This window comes from Lytechinus pictus, chromosome 16 (assembly GCF_037042905.1).
Source record: "Lytechinus pictus isolate F3 Inbred chromosome 16, Lp3.0, whole genome shotgun sequence".
NCBI lineage: Eukaryota > Metazoa > Echinodermata > Echinoidea > Temnopleuroida > Toxopneustidae > Lytechinus > Lytechinus pictus.
In genome coordinates this window covers 25,968,224-25,976,709 of record NC_087260.1, presented here as the reverse complement: position 1 = coordinate 25,976,709, position 8,486 = coordinate 25,968,224, and the positions used below count along the sequence as shown (strand labels likewise).

Here is an 8,486-nt window from a genome sequence, read left to right as displayed (position 1 = left end):
AATACATTTATACAATATTTATTTCTGCAGTTTTGACCGCAAGGAAGCATCTGTATTGAATCTCAATAGGTTGCAGAAATGACATGCAATTCCTAGTTTTTTTTTTCTCTTTATATAATGAGAGTAAAAAATGGCTCAGAATTCATATAAAATACAGCGTTTTTCTTGTTTGCAAAACCACAAATGAAAATAAAAAAATACTATAGCTTGCTTTTTTATGAAAATGGTCTTTTTTAGAAGTAAAGCTATCCAAAAACAATTATAGTTCGGGACATTAGAAATATTTTCATAGATTAAAAGCCCTAAGTTATTTAAAACATAATGTTAGAACTTTGAAAACATAAATATAAATGAAAACAACTCCACAAAATTTAGATTTGCCACCGAAATTTTTTTTTTTTTATAACTGAAGTTATATGAAAATCATAATTTCAGATAAAGACATTCAAAATTAGGTTCAAAGATCAGGGCTCCGACTTACAAAGAACTCCGGAAATCTCATATTTTATTATGAAATACATTTATACAATATTTATTTCTGCAGTTTTGACCGCAAGGAAGCATCTGTATTGAATCTCAATAGGTTGCAGAAATGACATGCAATTCCTAGTTTTTTTTTTCTTCATATAATAAGATTATTCGAATAAGCGAAGAAGATAGTTTGCGAGAGAAGACAGGTCTTCTCAAAAAACCAATTATTGGCAAGCCATACACGGCCCGCGAAAACAAAGCGCGCCCCTGCGATTCCGCGGGAATTCTCCAAGGACACGCCCCCAGCAAAATGTCTGTGATTGGCTGGGCATGTCATAGATGGCGCCGTTACACAGCGCCCTTGGTGACAGCCAGGCAACGGCAACGGGGGCACAGCCTCTACGCTAAAAAGAACCAATGAAATGCATTGAAAGAATTCAGGGACGTGCGCAATACGCGACAGATTTGGAAGCACATGTTCATTCTCAACTAAGCTCTGGGGGATGCAAGACGTTAATTCGTAGTTCGCTATGAAACCGTTCTTGGATCATCATAGTTTAGGCCTCACTTTAGCAGGCTAATACAAACAATTCAAGTACTAGTATTGCTCATCCCAGGTCACAGGGATGTCAGGATAAAATGGATCCCGGGAAAATTAATTCTCAGCGTTTTTATCAACATTATGAATGGCTAGCCGTCCAGATCTCGCTGACGACACGCTGGTGGAGCTGCAGAGTGCAGTGAAGGGATGGACGGATACAACGCTGAATTACCGAACCCCTACAGGGACTATCTCAGTTAGGCCGGGATCACCGTTCTCGTTAGAGGTCTAACGTTAGATCGACCGCTATTTTGCCACGGTCTATCGGTGAGACTGCAGAGTTGGAATATACATCAGCTTCCACAGGAATAATAAGTACTTTCAGTCAAACGGAAGCTCTGACCAATGCCGTGAATGAGGATATTTGCCGGAGTTGTTCTCCTATGAGTACAACTAGGCCGATTGTCTTTTGAGGCTGTGCCTGTGATAAAACTGCCGGCGATGCTTCGAGTTCGATGGAGCTGGATCTAATTGATTGTTGATGCGAATGGAGTGGAGTTAGGGCCCGGACCACAGTGTATATATCTTGACCCGGTGAGTGTTTGGATCCATGTTTGTACTTGTAGTTGCACATCTTGACCTAGACCTTAAATGAATTTGGCCTGAACCGGCCGCTATAGTATAGCTATTACTTAACTTGGGGCCCGGAACTCTAACGTTATAACTTGTGATACTAGATCTAGGCCTATATCTATTGACCAAATTCAAAGTTCCAACTCAGACTAAATGTTCTCTGGGCCTGGATCTATCCCTATAACCCCTTTGGCTTTGGTTCTAGGGCCAACTATGATATACGATATCGATCTAATAGGACCGAACATTTTTCAATATATTTCTAATGTGGTTGCGGGAATGCAGGATAAATGGAAACTGAAGGACCTAGGCTAGCTTCGACTCGGCTTGGTTTGCGACTGGAGTTAAGTTGCTCCATGAGTTAAGTTGATTCAATATGACTTTATGAGAGCGTTGGTAAGGGTCGAATCAGAGGGCTTGGCGTCGCACCCCACTCGGAAAGGCAGCGTTGAACAGTGACTGAGTTGAATTATCAAATATTAGGTCAAAACCTATCACAATATGAGTTTTTTGTATTGGATCTAATTAAAGGATCAACATTCTGTTTCGCCAGCTGAGTCCCGGCTCATGCTACAAAATAAACAAAAAATAAATAAACGATGCTCCATACACCAAGCTGGATCCCACGATAATTTGAGCCCATTGATCAGCTGGCATTTTGTAACCAAATTCCCCAAAATGAACAGGATAGGGGCTATAAATGAAACTGGGGTGGCTGCTTTCGGTGTGAACAGGGATACGATAAATATGATGAAATAGACTGCATTCGCCTACCGGTACTAAAACGATATTATTCATTGAGATAGATGGTAGAGGTATAGGTCGATGTACCGTAATCCGTATTTTGCTGTCCATTGGGCGTGTGTAATAATAGTTATTTGCTTGGTCAACTTCATCCTGTTCTGGACCTACATGAATTAACTGGCAGCTTAGTTGCTTGATGAGGTTGGGGAATGCTAAGATACGTCATTTTTATAGACCTCTATTACCAAATTTCAGTTCGGAAATGTAGTCAATGTATGCCCAGTGTCCGTACCACTTATCCCTTCTCGCCGGCCTCGAGTTTATAAGATGGCGTAAAGATAAAACATAACCACAATAAAATATACGTCGATTGTATCATTCCGGGTGAGGAGGGGAAGTTGAGGGCGTTTGTGCCCCTCCCCCCCCCCCCCCCCGAAATGCTCAAAAGAGCCCTGGAAAACCCCATTTATTGCCATGTTAAAGCTTATCCAACGCTGTAGGTTCGGCCCCTAGTTGTGAAAAGTGAAGGGAACGAGTGCGGGATTCACAAACTCATTGGCATACTTTTTAAAAGGGCGCCTTGGAAAATCCCCTTTTATTGCAATTCTGGAGCGTTGCAAGTTAAGGCGATTAGTTGTGGAAAGTATAAGGGAACAGGTATGGAATTCCTTGCACACATTCTTGTCACGTTGTGTTGAACAATACTCTGCCGGAAGATTTGTTTGTTTTTTTACCTCTCCAGGGACGTGGAGTCTGAAGTTAATTGGCCAGGGCACAAATGATCAAGCCTAGACCCAGACTGATGTACGAGGAGACTTAGCTAAGCTTGACCTGGACTGGTGTACGAAGGGACAGGGCTTAGACTTGGCTTACTATGGTTCACATTGGATGACAGTGGTACGTTGCAAAGGTTTTCACACTGCAAGATGAGAAATCCGGATTTATTTGAAGATGCCGGATTTATGGTTTAACGTAATGCTCTAAATAGACGAGAGGTTGAGAAATGCAGTGATCAAGTCCAGACTTGAAGAGGAAACATGAATAATCTCGAAGTTGTTGAGAAGTATAACCCTTTCGGAGAAAACTAAAAAACCTTGGAAAAAAGGGGCATTATGGGAACACCTTCAGTTCGTATCTATTTGCAATTCTGGGCAGCCAGCAAAGTCGGTTGAAGCATCGATAACCAAGAATATAAACAAAAACTGTGAGGCATGTCCCTCTGGTGCATTTATGTGCTTATATATGTCTCTTCCTTTAAGACATAACCTCACCTGTTGTAAGAGGCGATCTCATATATGAAGCCAACTTGAATGTGGGAATGCACGCCTTGATTTTTATGCCCCCATTTAACTTCATTAATCGATGTGGAATGGATATTATTTGTTTCGATTCACACTGGTGACCAAAAACAAAAAAAAAAAAAAAAAAAAAATCCCGGTTCTTAGCTTGAAGGAAGGCATTCCTACATAAACATTACACATGAGAAAATCATGCAAAATTTCCTAATGCATGAACTGTTACCAGGGATGATGAAATTCAATGGTCTTATTTAACGGTTATGGAGGCCACAGTTTGTTCACTTGAAAAGAAATACACATTTATCAAATAGTTGTGGAGATTGATTTTGTATGGCATTTCATCAAACAGTTGAGTTGTACAATAATGATAGAATTACTAGCATGGTTTGGCTATACATTAATTTGATATATTCTTTGGCCTCAAATTATTTCATGTTAGAGTCACTTCGATGACCCCCTAATTGACATTAAGTTGAAATTAGTTGAAAGAAGGGTACTCCTTTTTAAGGTGTGCGAGACATTTGTTGATTTGTTGTTTCACATTTCCGCAAAAGTGGATCCGAAGGTTTTCCAGAGTTTCTTCTCACCGAGTTTTATCTCTGGTTTTTTACCCTGGACCTACTTGACGTGGAATTGGTTTCAGCTCTCGTTGCATGAGTTATGTTTAGTGCAACGAGGGCTTAAACTTGCGAACAACATTCACTCGCAGGGGGAATGAAATAAGCAAGGATGCGATGTTGTCAAGCTTGTTAATGGTTTAGAGTGAGAATGGTTGACCAATGTCCAATTGATGTAGAGATATTTATAACAACTTGGAGGTGTAGACGAAGAGTATGGTATATGATGCGTCCATTCGTTGATCGCATGAGATTGCTTTGTATGGAATATTTTTTTGATTGTTGACTATCCATTCCGATGGCTGGCATGGTTTATTGATCATTAACTTAGTTGTTGTTGTCCTTGATTATTGAATTGGCTGGGTTGTCGAGCGTGAAAACTCACTTTTGAACTTATGGCTTGGTTGGGCTTGGTTACAGAATTACCGACTGATTATTATCGGTAGCTTTGACATCAGCTTTCCAGGGGAGGCAATGGTTTGATAATTTTAAGTCGACGGCACCGATGCACGGCCCTCTATTCTACCATTTAGGGTCGCCGCCGAGGAGGCAGAATATGGGACCAAATCCTACCTTAGTCATGATATCGGGGGTGCTTTGGAAGAGTGGCCCTTATTTTATCGAGTATTATTATACGATAAAATGCACAAAATAGAATTCTCATACTAGTATAATGGCGACATTATTGAAGTACGAGTATAATTACATGACAAAAGAAGATGACGCTCATAGTATATATTTTGGTCCTAGTGCAGAGGACAAGGGAGAGAGAGCATAATGTATGGGTTTCCGAAACCATGAGTTGCAACCAGGAAACCAGACGCGATGGTTTGGGAGGGATGGCCTTGACATGAAGGGACTCCCAAAATCCAATAGTGTTTGCCAAGTGTCACGGCAAAAAAAAAAAAAAAAAAAAAAAAAAAAAAATGATTATTTGGGGCTTTCGCTTTTTTGTGGGTATTTTTTCTTATATCGGTCAAATTTCAACACCAGGGGGAGGCACTGTATACTAATTATGTCAAGAAAATCGGGACAGGGGAACCCAACTTTCCAAAGTCTCCTGGTTTGGAAGTCCGGCTGGATGTCTTCCGGCAGGTTCCCCTTCCAAGAATTCACGTTCTGGTCTTGAAGCCTCTCCCCCAATTTTATTTCACACATGAGATAATCTTGTATTGAATAGATGATAAATGTAAAGAGGGGAATCCGCACCCCAGGAAATACCTGTCCTGGGATCCCGTTGGATCTCTTCCTTCTGGGAGGTCACGTGACCCGGTTTCCCCCTTAAAATCTGGTTGATTGTGGCTTGATGAATATTGTTTAGAAACTGTGTACTTGTTAAAATATTGTAAATGTCGTTTTAATGATTCTGGTAAAATCCCCCAGAGGCAATAAAGTTGAGAAACGGCAATTTCATGTTCGATCTGTATTTATTCTCGCAATAAGATTATTCGAATAAGCGAAGAAGATAGTTTGCGAGAGAAGACAGGTCTTCTCAAAAAACCAATTATTGGCAAGCCATACACGGCCCGCGAAAACAAAGCGCGCCCCTGCGATTCCGCGGGAATTCTCCAAGGACACGCCCCCAGCAAAATGTCTGTGATTGGCTGGGCATGTCATAGATGGCGCCGTTACACAGCGCCCTTGGTGACAGCCAGGCAACGGCAACGGGGGCACAGCCTCTACGCTAAAAAGAACCAATGAAATGCATTGAAAGAATTCAGGGACGTGCGCAATACGCGACAGATTTGGAAGCACATGTTCATTCTCAACTAAGCTCTGGGGGATGCAAGACGTTAATTTGCCCTCCCTCCCGCCCATTTAATAATGGTTGTGAGTGGTTGGCTATAATATTGTCAGGGTCGGAGGGTATTGTTTCTGCCTCCAAAAATGTGGTACACATGTTATGAAAAAAGATTGGATGATATAATACATGGTTGTTAATAATTCTGTCGTGATTTTTGTTTATACTCAAATCTGTCAAAGGCGATTGTGCTAATTAATCTAAATGTGGTAATAGCGAATTTTAAAGACGGGGCTCGAGATTGCTCAATGAGCCTGTTTAAGTGCAAGTTGTGCCGGTTACAGTTGATTGAAATAACCTTATATTTTGGTTGGTTATACTGTTGATAGATAACATGGATTTATTTTGGTTGGTTGGCTGGGCATGTGTTTGGATAGAATTGCATTGGTTGCATAGGCTTGTATTAGTTGACTGGATGGGCTTGATTGGCTTGTTGGTCGGATAGACTTGCATTGGTTGGTTGGGCGATATGTTTGGTTGTTTATTATCATAAGGATCCACGCTCTACAAGCAAGGCTTTTAGTGGATCCCCTCATTTCCAAACAAGTTCTTGTTAATACAATTGCCCAAATTTTCATAATTTGTCTATAGTTGATTTGTAATTACAATTGTTGTGTATTTGTGTTTATGCATTAAGTGCATATTTGATTTGTACCGTGATTTTTTTTTTTATGATGTACATGACGGAAGTTCAAAATGAACTCGTTTTTATTCGGTTGGATGTGCTTGCGCTGGTTGGGTGGATGGGCTTGCTATCATTGGTTGGTTGGTTATAATGATCATAGGGATTCACGCTCTCCAAGTAGTTATTTTAGTGGATCCCCTCATTTCCAACCAAGCTATTAATACTTTTGTACAAATTTTAAAATTTTGTCTGTAGTGGACCGGCAATTACAATTTATATGTATTTGCAAATTGTTTATGCGCACTATGATGCATATTTAATTCGTGTTTGTATTTGGTAATGATGTACGAGATGAACTGAAATTTGTTTGGTGGCTTTATATGGTTGGTTGGCTGGGCTTGTTCTGGTTGACTACAATTGCACAAATTTTCATAATTTGCAGTTGATTTGGAATTATAATTGATGTGTATTTGTGTTAATGCATTTGATGCATATTGATTGGTACCGTAATTTTTTGTGATGTACATGACGGAAGTTCAAAAGGAACTTGTTTTGTTTGGTTGGATGGGCTAACATTGGTTGGATGTTTGGGCTTGTTATGATTAGTTGATTGGTTATGATCATATCGATCCACGCTCTATCAGCAGATCCTTTAGAAAGATCCCCTCAGTTTCAACCAAGCTGATAATACTATTGTACAAATATTGAAATTGTGTCCGTAGTTGACTTGTAATTACAATGGATATGTATTGTCATTGTTTATGCATCATATCATTTATAATTGATTTATGTTTGTATGTGGTAATGATGTACAAGGTGAACTTAAACTCGTTTGGCTAGTTAGATTGGCTTTACATGGTTGGATGGTTGGATGGGCTTGTTATGGTTGGTTGGTCGGGCTTGTTATGGTTGGTTGGTCGGGCTTGATATGGTTGGTTGGATGGGCTTGTTTTGGCTGGTGGGATGGGCTTGTTTTGGTGTTTGGCCTGATTACTGAGTATTTTTTCTTATATCGGTCAAATTTCAACACCAGGGGGAGGCACTGTATACTAATTATGTCAAGAAAATCGGGACAGGGGAACCCAACTTTCCAAAGTCTCCTGGTTTGGAAGTCCGGCTGGATGTCTTCCGGCAGGTTCCCCTTCCAAGAATTCACGTTCTGGTCTTGAAGCCTCTCCCCCAATTTTATTTCACACATGAGATAATCTTGTATTGAATAGATGATAAATGTAAAGAGGGGAATCCGCACCCCAGGAAATACCTGTCCTGGGATCCCGTTGGATCTCTTCCTTCTGGGAGGTCACGTGACCCGGTTTCCCCCTTAAAATCTGGTTGATTGTGGCTTGATGAATATTGTTTAGAAACTGTGTACTTGTTAAAATATTGTAAATGTCGTTTTAATGATTCTGGTAAAATCCCCCAGAGGCAATAAAGTTGAGAAACGGCAATTTCATGTTCGATCTGTATTTATTCTCGCAATGAGAGTAAAAAATGGCTCAGAATTCATATAAAATACAGCGTTTTTCTTGTTTGCAAAACCACAAATGAAAATAAAAAAACACTATAGCTCGCTTTTTTATGAAAATGGTCTTTTTTAGAAGTAAAGCTATCCAAAAACAATTATAGTTCGGGACATTAGAAATATCTTCATAGATTAAAAGCCCTAAGTTTTTTAAAAGATAATGTTAGAACTTTGAAAACATAAATATAAATGAAAACAACTCCACAAAATTTAGATTTGCCACCGAAATGTTTT

At 39.9% G+C, this 8,486-nt stretch overlaps 1 long non-coding RNA gene across 1 annotated transcript; it reads left to right on the top strand.

Moving 5' to 3' along the window:
* The first annotated feature begins 639 nt into the window (after positions 1-639).
* On the top strand, positions 640-8,183 carry LOC135157031 (uncharacterized). The gene is made up of 2 exons (XR_010296113.1): positions 640-1,606; positions 3,132-8,183. It is a non-coding gene; the product is annotated as an uncharacterized LOC135157031 (long non-coding RNA).
* The last annotated feature ends 303 nt before the right edge of the window (positions 8,184-8,486 follow it).